This window comes from Marmota monax, unplaced genomic scaffold (assembly GCF_021218885.2).
Source record: "Marmota monax isolate L192 unplaced genomic scaffold, Marmota_monax_Labrador192_F-V1.1 WCK01_AAM20220418_F8-fsc00003, whole genome shotgun sequence".
NCBI classification, from domain to species: domain Eukaryota; kingdom Metazoa; phylum Chordata; class Mammalia; order Rodentia; family Sciuridae; genus Marmota; species Marmota monax.
Window position 1 is genome coordinate 24,454,650 of NW_026694084.1, and position 13,780 is coordinate 24,468,429.

Sequence of the window (13,780 nt, forward strand, 5' to 3'; positions counted from 1 at the left end):
CCTTTAGTCACATTTTATTTAGTTCCATATGACATTCTCATAGGGGACAACAGAAGTACAATCTTTACAAAAAAAAAAAAAAAAGAGGGAAAACTGGATTTGGTTCAAGGTGAAGAAGATGAATTCCATCACTAGAACACTTTCACTTTGCTCCTCCAATTTGCATGGCCCCCTATTGGACTTTTCATAAGAATGGGACTTCTGTTCTCCCTTAGCAATGTGGCCAAGCTTTGAACATTTTCTGGCAATCCAAAAGTTGTGTGCCCTTGTACAAATCAGTTTAGCTCTTGGACTATTTTTGTGAAGACAGGAGACATGAGGAGGTCCCCTTTAGTCAAATGGTATAGAACCAATGATGCTGGGGTTTTCTATCTCACTGTGATGGGGCCAATGTGATCCATCCCCATTAGCACAGTATTTAGTGAATAGTGGTGCTCACTAAATGCTTATCGATTTAACTATAGGTTGACCGATAATGATGATCAGAGGTGGTTTTTATTGACTTCAATAGAATGTGCAGCCACTTTTGTAAGAATTTTCTCCATTTTCACTCCCTAATCATCCCCAAAAGCTGGAATGGTAGATCCTGCTGATGGTAAATGGTCATCTCCTCTATATACTTTGAGTGGCCCACTGAACCCTGAGCCTCACTCCTCACCTATAACAGCTTGCAAGATTGTTCTTATTCTTTAACACTGAGCAGTTCTAGACAGAGTTCTGGGCTTTTTGCAGCCAACTGCTCATCATGTTCATTCAAATCAGCACAGCCTCCAGCACACAGAAAGCATCTAAGAAACGACGAATTATTAAAGACGTCAAGGTTTTCTAACATGGGACTGCTGCATAGTGCAACTCCTCCTTCTGTTCTGACCGTCTGATCTAGGAAACAAATTGTTCATCTGGTGGCAACTTCCACTATTAATCTGCCAAATATTATCACTAATATTAAATAAACCCTGCATTTAGAATATCAATAAATGTATCCTTGGAGCAGTAGCTTCTTTATGTTAGGCTACAAAGTGTTGGTGTTCTATGATGAAAATGGGAGAAATAAAAATGATGTATGTTTTTCTGAAAGCAACATTTATTACATTTTTAAATATTGAAGGTTTTGGGGGGCGCTAAATATTTCTTTGGTTTCTAAAATGGTGAGAGTCATTTTTACTTCAAAAATTTTTCCATTAAGAAAAATATGAACGTGGCAACCACACGCCATTCAAAAAAATATCTTCTGCAGTTTAATTCATCATGAGTTCCGAAGGTCTTGGCTGCACGGATGTAGACTCCAAATACCAGAATCTCAAGAAGCCAAGAGGGTTCTTCTTTTGTTGGTCCAACCAAACTAGTAAAACTATGCCTTTCCTTATAAGAATAGTTTAGTAAAAAAAATAAATAAGGTAGATTTTTCAAATTTTATCTTTATATGGACAATTATCTATGTTGTAAATAGATGAATATGAAACCTTATCCATCCATCCATCCATCTTTAATGTAAATGACCCAATAGCCAGGATGGAAATATGTAGGATAACATTTTCATTTTTTCCCTTTCAAAAGAGTATGTTATCTAAAATTTTAGAAAATCAAATCAACTTTATTGATATATAATTTATATAAATTCCACACATTTGAAATACAAAATAGACGATTTTTGAGGAAGGCATAAAATATTTTCTTCACCATGCAAAGTTCCTTGATCAATCTCCCTTCCATCCACTACTCCCATCAACATTGATCTGACTGTGTCATTCACTATAGGTTATGCTCGCCTGTTTAGAATTTCACATGGAATCCCATAGTATGTGCTTTTGTGTGTTTCATCCAGCACAGTGTGAGATTTATTAACACCAATGTGCATCAGTTGTTGGTTCATTTTATTACTAAGCAGTGGTTTTAGTGTAAATATACCATGATTTATTTTATTCCCTCTTGAAGGACATAGTGGAATAGGAAGTTGCCTATTCTAAGTAAAGTTCTTTTGAGTATTAGTGAACTATATTATATATATTTGTGAACTTTTATGAATTTTTTTTATTCCTCCCCCCCCACCTTTCTCTTGGGGGAAATACACCAGAGTAGAATTGCAGAATCAACTCTCAAGGTTGTGATGAACTTTATAACAAACTTAAAGTTCTTCAGTCAGTTGACCATATTGTGCTCACAGCAAAGGACAAAAGATTCATTTGCATCACATCCATAGAAAAGTTTGATATTGCTTGGTATTTGAAACGAAGGTATTCTAGGGGTGTAAAGTAGCATCTCATTATGGTTTTATTTGCATTGTCCTAAAAAATATTTCTGAGCATGTTATTGTGAGCTCATTACCCATTCTTGTATCTTTTCTCTAAAGGGTTGGTTCACATCTTTTGAGCAGTACTATTGGTTTATCTGTCTTCTTGAGTTTTAAATGTTATTTATCTTTTACTCCTCCTCCTCTTCCTCCTCCTTATCCTTTCTCCTCTTCTTCTCCTATTATTCCTCTTCTTCTTCATTATCATTCCTCCTCCTCCTCCTCTTCTTCCTCTTTCTCGCTCTTGCTCTTACACGCACGCGCACACACACCCACACACTTTATTCTGGCCTATGGCTTGGTCCTTTTATTTTCTTAATGAATTCTTTGAAGAACAGAGGTTTTAATTTTGAGAAAAATAAAATACTAATTTTCATCTTTTTTTTTTAATTTTAAAGTTTGTACTTTGGGTGAGGGGGTTATCTAACCAATCTTTGCCTATCCTCAAAGTTCTGAAATTTTTCTCTTAAACTGTCTTCAAGAAATTTCATAGATTTGGGTTTCTCATTTAGATCAATGAGTTCAGATTAAATTTCGTATGCAGTATGACGTAGGGGTAGAAGTATGTTTATCCAGCTATTCTTTAAAAAGAATACTCTTTCTTCTGTTGATTTTATTTGCTATCATTTAAAAAAGTAATTTTCCAAATATGTATGGGTCTATTTCTAGAATTTCTATTGATTTATAAGTTAGATTTTTTTTAGTAACATATTGTCTTAGTTATTGTAGTTTCATAGTAAGTTTTGAAATCAGGTAGGTAAATCCTCAAAAATTTGCTCTTTTTCTAAAGTGCTTTTACTACTCTTGCTTCTTTAAAGTTCCATATAAATTTTAGAAATTAATGTGTTTATTTCTTTAAAAAAACACTGCTGGGATTTTGGTTGAGATTAAAGTGGATATATATGTCATTGAGTGAAGGAACATGATTTTAATGTTGACTTTTTAAACTCACAAATGTAGTACATCTTACCATTTATTTAGAGTTTCAATTTCTCTCAGCAGCTTTTTGCAGTTTTATGAGTAGTCTAGCACATATTTTATCCAGGTTTTATATATTAACTTTGTATTCTATGTGATGCTAAATTAAATCATTATTTCTTGTAAAATTGTTTTCCTGAGTTATTTGTCTCCTTAGTATCTCTTAGGGTTTTCCATAGAAACAAAGATGTCATCTATGGGGGGGAAAAAGAAATGAAAGGTTTTACTTCTTCTTTTCCAATTTTCGTGCCTTTAATTCTTTTTCTTGTTTTATCTCACAGTCAGAATCTTCAGTACAATATTTAATAAAAAGGAGGAGAGTGGATATGCATGCCTTGTTCTGGGTTGTAGAAGAAAACATTCCATTTTTCATTACTAAAAACTATGTTAGCTATGGGTTTTATTATAAATGTTCTTTATCAGGAAGTTTTATTTCTAGCTTTATCATGGATAAGTACGGCATTTTGTCAAATGCTTTTTCTGCCTCTATTGAGAAGAATGCATATTTTGCTCCTGGATAAAGCATTCTATAAATGTCAATTAGGTCAAGTTGATTGATAATACTATTCGGGTCATCTATATCCTTACTGATTTCCTCCTTGCTGTGTCAATGAACTAAGGAAAGTGAAAATGAAATTTATAGCTATAATGGTGATTTTATTTATTTCTTCTTTGAATTCTATCAGTGTTTGCCTCATATATTTTGTAACTCTGTTGTAAGATATGCAAATCTAGGATTTTTATATCTTTGTGGATAATTTACCACCGTATCATTCTATAATGTCCCATCTTATTCTTTTTTACTTTTCCTTATTCTAAAGGCTGCTTTGCCTCAACTTTACCCAGACACTTATGCTTTCTTTTGACTGTGGTAGCATGGTATATTTTTCTTCAACACTTTACTTTTAAACTGAGTCTATATTTAAAGTATGTTTCTTATAGATAGCATATGTATAAGTTTTCTTCCACCCAAGATGATAATCTCTTTAAACTAGCATTTTAAGATTATTCAAAGGTAATTATTAATATTATTGGATTAAAATTCACCATCTTCATAACTTTTTATTCATAGATTTTTCTGAATTATCTTGATTTAAATTGAGCATTTGATACGATTTCATCTTATTTTTCAATTTCTTAATATGTCACCTATATTTTGTTTAAAAAGTTTTTTAATGGTTATCCTAGAGTTAATAATATATGTTTTTAAAGTAATCTAAGGGGAAAGGGGAATACTGGGGAATGATATTGGCCAAATTATATTGTTAACTGTGTACATATACAAATATATAACAACAAATTCCACCATTATGTACAACTATAATACATGGGAAAATCTGATTTCTTTTAGGATTCATCTGTGTCCTTTTTTGGAAGGTAGGTAGTTCTGACATGATAAGCCTAGGTATGATTATTTTGGTATTTATTTTGCTTGATGTTCTCTGTACTTTGCGGATTTGTGGTTTGATGACCGTAATCAATTTCGGAAAATTCTGTCATTATTACTTAAAGTATTTTTTCTGCCCTCTCTTCTCTTCCTGGTAACTCTAATAATGCATATTAAATAATTCACGTTTCTTAATATGGTTTTAGTTACTGGATGTTCTGCTCTGTGCTTTCATTCATTTTCACCTAGGTATTTCATTTTGGGCAATTTCAATAGATCTATCTTCAAGTTCACTGATTCCTTCCTTGGCTGTGTTAAGTCTATTGAAGGTCCCATTGAAGGGACTTTTGTTTTTGTTTTTAATTTACAGTATTTTCTTTTGGTCTTTCATGTTTCCATATCTTTCTTGTGCTATTTATCATTTCTTGTATATGATATGCTTCTTACATTAGAGCCTTTAATGTATTATGTATAATTATTTTAAGTTTTATTTCTGACAAATCTAACATCAATATCACAGTTAAATCTGGTTCTATTGATTGTCTCTTTAGTCTGATTTTTATTGCTTCTTGTCATGCCTTATGACTTTTTGGTGAAAGCTGGACATTTGTTTGGTAATAATAACTATATTAAATGGGTCTTTACTATAAGTGTATATGCTACCCTGGCCAAGAAGTGAGATGTTTTGGTTGTGATAGCCATAGACTCCAAGACATTCAAATTCCTCTTTTGGATCTGTTTTTCCTTCTGCTCTTGGCTTTGGTTCTTCCTTTTGTTCTGCTCCTCAGAGAGAATCTGTACCTGTAGGTTCTTTCAGTCACATCCTACTTGGTTACTATTGTAGACATATTAGGGTGATTTTAGATTTTTAACTGAAATTCCAGTAAGTATGTCTGGAATATTCCTTTAATAGTGTTTCTGTCCATCTCTTAGGAGTGGAAAGCTTTATTTTTGTCTCTTGCCCCTTACCTATTTCCTGTTCCCAGATTATCTTCTAAATACCCTCTCACCTATTGACTGTGGTATGTAAGCATACATAATGTTCTCCTTAAGCCAGATTTGATTTGTATCTTGTCAAGGAATTTTAGGTCTATACCATACTATTCTTTCAGTGTCTTTGGTAGTTTTTGGCATCTGGGTTATTGTGACCTAATAAAATGAAACTGGAAATATTTCCATTTTTCTGTATTTCCTGAGAGAATTTGGGAAAATTTAGTATCAATTCCTTCTTGACTATTTGAATTCACTGGAAAAGGCTTCTGGGCTTAGAGTTCTCTTTGTGGGAAGTTTTAAGCAAAAACTTAATTTATTGAAAGATATGTGGCCACTTAAAACAGACTCAAAAAGGATAGAAAATCTTAAGTTGTACTTTTTGAGGAATCTGTCCATTTCATATAGGCTACTAAGTGTACTGACATAAACTTGTTCACAATATTTTCTAATCTTTAAATGTATGTAGGGAGTTTAGTGATGACCTACTTTCTTCTTGATACAATGCCCCCTCTACCATTTTGGTCTTGTTTTATCTAGCCAGGCATTCATCAATTTTACTGATCTTATCAAAGAACCTACTTCACCTTTGTAAAATTTTCTTCTACTGCTTGTATGTTTTGTTTCGTTTAACTATTAAGTTTATTAATTATTTATTATTCATTTTGGAATTACTGTGTTCTTTCTTTCCTAACTTCTATGATGAACATTTTATTCATTAATATCAAGTCTTTTTAAATACAGGCTTTAATGTTATAATTTTCCTCTAAGTGCTGCTATGGCGACACCATATAAATCATTTGAATAAGATGTTTCTATTATCCTTCAGTTCCAAATTTTCTCTAATTAATTTTGTGACTTTTTTCTCCATCATGTAGTTACGTGGATATATGTTAAGTTTCTAAGTATCTGGGAATTTCCAGATATCTTGTATGATTTCTAATTTAATCCTGTTGTGGTCAGAGAATGTATACCCTGTAAAAGTTCAAATTTTTAAAATTTATCTAGCTATGCCTGGCATTTAGTGTATCAGGATGAAAAATTCTCATGAGATTGAAAAGACTGTGTATTCTGAAGTCCCTGGGTGTAGGTATCTGCTTGCATTGAGGTAGGGGGCCATATGCAATTTTAAATAAATGAATTAACTATGATTTATAAATGAATTGAATAGAAATAGGCTAGTCAAGGGGTTAGAATGGAAATGTTTAGTAAGAAGAGAGGAAGCCAGCATATCTAGACTGAAGACAAGAAGATCAATGTAACTGAGGGAACAATGACCCAGAAAATGTAGGGGATGTCTGGTTAAAGAAAAGCCAGAAAAAGTTTGTAGAAGAATGTCCCCTGAAACGTAGAGAAGGTGGAGGGTAAGAACTTTTAGGGAAATCCAATTAGACTGTCTATATCTTCTCAATGTAGAAGGAAGAACATCAACTAGAGACAAAGGAAGAACTTGGAAGGAAGTATTTGGGATATCTAACCAACAGTCCACCAGGATGAAGGAAAGGGTTGAATAGTGATGTCATGATTCCTCAGAGGCCTGGCAGAAAGAGTCTGCAATGGTGGCTGTCATCTGTGGCTTTCTTGGGCAATAGTTTCTAACCTGGGGACCTAAATAGGACCCAGGACTGTGTTTCAATTAAACCTCATATGAACCTGCTAATAATTTTCAGCTATCAACTTAATGTGTGATAAGTCCAACTATAAGGCTTATCCCCAGACTTAGGGGATCGGATACCTAATCCAAAATGAGAATTAAGGAGGATTTTCTGTAAGAGCTTGTATCTAAACCCAAGCTGGAAGGAAAACTGGGATTAACTAGGTTAATGGCTAAGTTCGAGGATGGCAGAGAAGAGTATGGTATTTGAAAGACTTCAAAGCTGTTAACAGGACTGCTGCTGAGAGGAGGAGAGAAGAGAGGAAACAAGACACCATGACCACTAGCACCCAAGTTCAGAAGCCCGGTCAGAAAAAGAGGGTGCTTTTTAACTGGGAATGCTTGAGGTGCTTCAGCTAAGCTGGCCGGCCATGCAGCAGGATGCTGGAAGGCACAGACAAGGAGATATCTGGTTGAACTCCTCAGGGACACATACCCCTGCCCCAACCCCAGCCCCTAGTCCTGGGGGCGGGGAAGGGATTCCACTGAATAATGCCCCAGATGCTCTCCTGCCCTCCCTATGGTGTTTGCTTAGCTCAGTCCCATGTTGTGTCCCCTTTGTGGACTCATATGCCTTGATTTAGTTGCTTAAGCCAAGAACTGAAGAGAGTGCTTGGGTGTGTCATCGACAAGAGGGATGCTTGACTCAGAGAGGAAATACTCTTAGCAAATCTATTTGTCCAGAGACCTCAATGGCATTCTCTAAAAAGCTTCATCAGGAATGAAGTGAACACTGATGTCCATTTGCCTAAGTCCTGTGTTTATTTCTCAAGAAAAGAATTTTTTTTTATTGACCCTGTAAAACTTTGGATGGTACTCAAAAGTCCTTTCCAACATTCAGAAGCCTATCATCCAGAACCCATCAAGAAAAACTCATTCAGAATCCTCCATTTAAGAATGCCGAGGGATATTTTTCAAAAACTAAGTTATTAGGAGTAGAAATTTAGTAAGCTTTCCAACAAAACGGATTCAAAACAAAGAATAAAGGCTATTATTGGAAAATTGACGTATGAGAAATAACTCACGCCCTAATCATGTCAGGAACTTTACTATGTAGATATAAAATAAAGCTGGAGACTTCATATAAAGCACAGAGCAGTTCACATGAAAGAGAAATGGCAAAAAAAATACAAAGATATAGAGAAGTAGAACACAATATCCAGAGGGAAAAGCAATAAAGACGAGAAAATGTGCAGATGAGGCACTGTGGTAGTTAAATACATTCACATTGTATTTGGTTACACTGGATTCTACTAAGCAGTATTCTCATAGGTACATCACATAGAGTAATTATTCTACTTCTTTTGACACTTGTTAACTACACACCCCATTGGTCTCTATGGGGAACTCTAGCCATAATAAAAGACTGAGAAGACAATAGCAAAGGATAAAGGGGTAGAAAAGCTCAGAAAAATCAGCAATGAATGGAACAATGTTTTGCTAGCAAATGCACAGAGCCACATTCCAAAGGTCTGAAAGAGACAAAGTGGTTTCCCTTTATTCAACAGCATAAGTAGAACTGCCAGATTTCAGGGTGCTACTTCTCAGCAGAATACTTTTAAAAGGGGAAAGAGGTACAAGTGGCAATGGTGGAAACACAAAAAAGGACCAGAGGTATTCATCTATTTTTACAGGAGGCCATTTAGAGATATGACAAATCAATATGGGCCATTTATAGGGGATACACATGCAGACATCTGTAGGATAACCATTGTTGTTCCATGAAGCAGACCCGAGGAAACCCTTTACACATTCAAGGTAGCTTTTAAAAAAAATATTTGATATTCTCAAAGAGTTCTAAGTACTTCACCCATGAAAATAAGTCTTTTAAGTTAGCAAGGGAAAGAGCCCTTCACAGATGGAGGATTTGAAGGAAAAGGAGTGGAGGGGACTTAGCCATAGGAAGAATACCAGGCACAGCTTGGGGCTGAAATCTCCTCAAACCTGAAAAGATTCTTAACTGTGCATAAAAGAGAATCTGAAAGTTGCCTGTGAGCTTTTACCTGGTCCCAGTAGAGCTTCCTCATCAGCATTCTGGGCCAGGCCTCAGAAAGCTAGGGGAAAAAAACCTTGCAAGCACAGGAAAATAGACAAATTTCTTTCCTTCAGGTCTAATCTGATGATTTAAATCTATATATCCTATTGCCTCTCCGGCATTCTAACCATCGTACTCCTTTTAAAGAATGCTTCGGCAGAGTTAACATAACGTAACTTCTCTTCTGATTAAACACATCTGCCACAAAATAGCAGGTGCTCTCTGGACACAATGAAATAATCAGAAATTCTAATAGGAAATTTACAAAAGGTTTTGAACACGGGTGGATTAAAATATATCTGGTGGTGGTGGGGGGGGTGGGTGGAATTTGTTTAGAATTTAAAGTCCTTTGAATTAAAGCATAAGAAAAATGTTAATCTAGTGGAAATCTTTGTAAAAACACATACAACCTTGTTTTTTAAACTACAAAGGTTAAAATGATGATCCTCATACAAATGAATGTGCAATTAAGATTTTGATTTAACTCATTAATGAGGAAACTGGTATGATGTTACACCTAGCTTAAGAGAGAATCCAAACAGCAGACACAATTAAAGATCTGGAAAGCTGAAATCAATCTGCAAACAGGAGGCAAAGTTCACCTATTCTGCAGTGGCTAGGAAAGTCAACTAAACCTCTGTGGGACAGAATTTACATGTCAAGAGACAAGAATTTTGTTGTAGAATAGTTTCTCCTTTCCTACAGGACATATGTTCCAAGACCACTCTGTAGATGCCTGAAAACACAGATGGTACCAAACCCTAAACATAACATGTTTTTTTCCTACACAAATATACTTGGGATAAAGTTTAATTTATAGTCACAGTAAGAGATCAATAACAGTAAAATGGATTGTAGTTGATCATGTATAACTAAAACTACAAAAAGCAAAACTGTGTCAGGCATGGTGGCACATGCCTGTAATTCCAGTGGCTTGGGAGGCTGAGGCAGGAGGATCTTGAGTTCAAAGCCAGCCTCAGCAACAGCGATTTGCTAAGCAACTCAGTGAGACCCTGTCTCTAAATAAAATACAAAATAGTGCTGGGGATTTGGCTTAGTGCTAGAGTGCTCCTCCTGAATTGAATCCCCCGTACCCCCTCCCACCCTGTAAAACAAAACAAAACTGGATTGGGGGATGAACTACGGTATTGCTGTCAGTCTACAACTTATATAATTGTAAGGCAACTCCCTAGAATCACAGTTAGATAACACAAGATGGTGTGATACAGACAATGATGCATGGTTTTCCATGGACAATTTTTTCTCTACATGGATCACTGACAATCTTATTTACTCACTCCTTAAACCTAGTACCTGGAGAGGTCCCATAAATACTTGCTAAATGGAAGAATGTCAGCATTAAGCTAGGCCCTTCACACGTGTCATCCTGTTTAATCTTCCCAACAACCTTTTAAGATAAACATTCTTCTCACTCTACTGATGAGAAACTAACTTGCAAGACATTATGCAGCTACTGTGTCTTAGAGGTTGGGGTGAAAGGCAATGGAGGGTTTGACTCAGGCATATGATTAGAAAACATCTATCTCTCTCTTCTTTCTCTTTCTCTGTCTTTTCTTCTTTCCATTTAGTATATGTCCTTTTTATTTACTATAACTGGACCATCTGCCTCTAAATCAAGGGCTGTTTATGTTATGTTGAAATAACATGTTTCCCTAATGAGCATGATACTGAAAATCCTTGCTTTAAGAAAAATAAATGAACAGCAGCACTTGGGAGAATCTCAGCACAAACAAGAGACTCTCGATTGCTCTTGTTTGCAGCCTTGCAGATTAGCACAAGGTATTTACCAGCCCAGACTTTTGTTTCTCCTTAGGTGCTCTTTCCCAATTATCAGGATAACAGCTAGATGAATCCAACACTGCTTCTGTGTGTTGTGTTGTTTTCACAGAGTCAGGGCAGCACTTAGAAGCACAGCGGCAGTTTGTACTCACCGTATGCTTGGGGTAACCAGGGACTCCCTCCATAAAACCATGTTGAGGCAAGTGCTATAATCATCTCCTTTTTACAGTTGAAGAAAGCACAAGTGACACAGCAGCCTTTACAAAGTCACACAGTGTGTTGCAGCTCTGGGCTTGGATCTGACCTTTGGAACCACTGCCCTGTCCTCTCCCTGAGTCACTCTAGATCTGTACAGACACTTGAGGTGGTCTTGAGGTTTGCTCTATCAGTACATCTTGATTTTTTTTTCTAGTACTGGGGGTTGAACCCAGGGGTGCTTAACCACCAAGCCACATCCCCAGTCCTTTTCATATTTTGAGACAAGGTCTCACCAAGTTGCTAAGGACCTTGATAAATTGCTGAGGCTGGCTTTGACCTGGAGATGCTCCTTCCTCGGCCTCCCAAGTCACTGAGATTAACAGGTGTGTGCCACCACACCCACCACAAATTGATCTTTCACAGATACTTTGCCCTGGTTATTATCATAGCCTCCAAGGGCACTGGGGTTTCCACTGCTTCTAGCATCATGGGGCTGGCAATCACCGATTCAAGTCCTAGAAGCCATCTTCTGACCACCTGGCACTTAGAATCATTCTTACTTTAAATTCATTCCAAGAGAGGCAGGGGCTAGAGAACAGGGGAAGAGAGTGGGATTCTGAGGACTTCAACAGATGAAGGTCAAACAGATGTGGACCAAATGTTAATCTGATTTCATTCTCTCTGTTCCCCAAGTCCCCAAATAATTCGCTTTCTTTGCTTGCCAGAAAATAGGCTTCTCTCAGAATGAAGTGAGGGTGTGTTTTTCAACAGCTCCAAATGACACTTGATATGAATGACAGCACAGGACTTCAGGCAGGAGGTCTAAATCCATGATTGGCTCTATTATTCCATTTAACCTTCATGACCACTCTCTGAGACAGACAGTATTATGCTCTTTATTTGGGAGATGAAGAAGTGAGGTTGAACAACTGGCCCAGGTTAGAGTTTGCTCAAGATCCCAAGGAAGCTGCAATTTCTCCAAAGCAGAGGTGTTTCCTGATACCAAGTGTGCCACCAATAGCAAAACGACAACTGTTTGACCACACATCTCATGGCCTCGTCCCTTTCTCATGTCACATGGCACAGAGCCCGGGGAAGTGGGCCTTTTACCCCATAAGCCCAGAAGCATGAGAACTTTAATCCTGAGGGGCGTATGGCTTACCTTCCTCCATCTGTTCTGAAGCCTATCTTTCCTCGTAATTCTCATCCCTAATGAGGGACAGCTCTGCTTTCAAATAAGATCATGAAAAGGCTTTTTGCCATTACTATCTCACAACCATTAAGGGACATTAAGCAGTCACTGTCTGTAATCAGTCAAACTGTTACTGACTGGCTGCTCATTTTGTGCGGTGGAACAACCACCCCTCTGTGGGCTTTTCCTATACACTTATGGGGACAACTAAAAAATGAAATCTAGACACCTGCAGTCTAAACTAAGCATCCTCACTGCCTTCAGGACTTCTGGAATCTCATCCCAAAAGTTCATGAGCTCTAGTTTAGGGGAGACAAAAAGTGCAATGAAGGACCACTTTAATACTTGAGAATTTAACTCGCTTGTGAACTCAGCTTAAGCTACACCTGACGGTGTTCTTTGTATATTCAGTCATTGTCAACATGGTAAGCAGAAATCTAAAATGATCTAGCTCAGCTTTTTAAAAAATATTTAGTGTTAGAACCCTCTTTACAAATTGAGTTTTCTGTATGAATGGAATATGTAAAACAGATGTAAAGGGAACGGGTTTGAGTGATACACCTACCTCAGCCCCAAAAGCACTGCCCATCTCCTTTGGCCATCAAGGGCTCCATGGAACACACTTAAAAACCACCAACTAATTCCTGCTCTAGGGTAAGAAGTACACTACAAAAAGAAATACTTTCTGCTAAAGTGTCCCTTTCAAAACAACAGAAGTGCTGAGCACAGTGGTGCATGCCTGTAGTACGCCAGCAGCTCTGGGGATGCTGAGACAGGAGAATCGTGAGTTCAAAGCCAGCCTCAGCAACAGCGAGTAGCTAAGCAACTCATTGAGACCCTGTCTCTAAATAAGATACAAAATAGAGCTGGGGATGTGGCTCAGTAGTTAAGTGCCCCTGAGTTCAATCCCTGGTACCAAAAAAAAAAAAAAATAGGAGTAAATGAGCAAGGAGAAGGGTTAGGATTTCTCAAGGTACATGATGGTGGGTTTGAAAAAAGGTTTGGAATCTGGAGTGCTCAGATATTCCACAGCAAGTCACTTTCCCATGGGGACATCAATTTTCTCTCAAAAGAGAGGGAGGATCTGTACTAGACTTAGATTTCTCAACATTTCTTCCACACAAAGCCCTTAGTGTGGTGTTCCTCAGCCTTATCTTTCATTGTAGTGTTTGTGAATGAAGGGATGGAGGTAGAGCCACAGGGGCAGGTGAGGCCTGGCAAAAAACCCCAACTCCAATCCACTGTCATGGTGGGAG

At 37.1% G+C, this 13,780-nt stretch overlaps 1 protein-coding gene across 3 annotated transcripts in view; it reads right to left on the reverse strand.

Moving 5' to 3' along the window:
* The window catches only part of Samd12 (sterile alpha motif domain containing 12), a 385,987-nt gene that overhangs the window by 219,699 nt on the left and 152,508 nt on the right, over window positions 1-13,780 (reverse strand). The gene's annotated exons all lie outside the window — the stretch shown is intronic.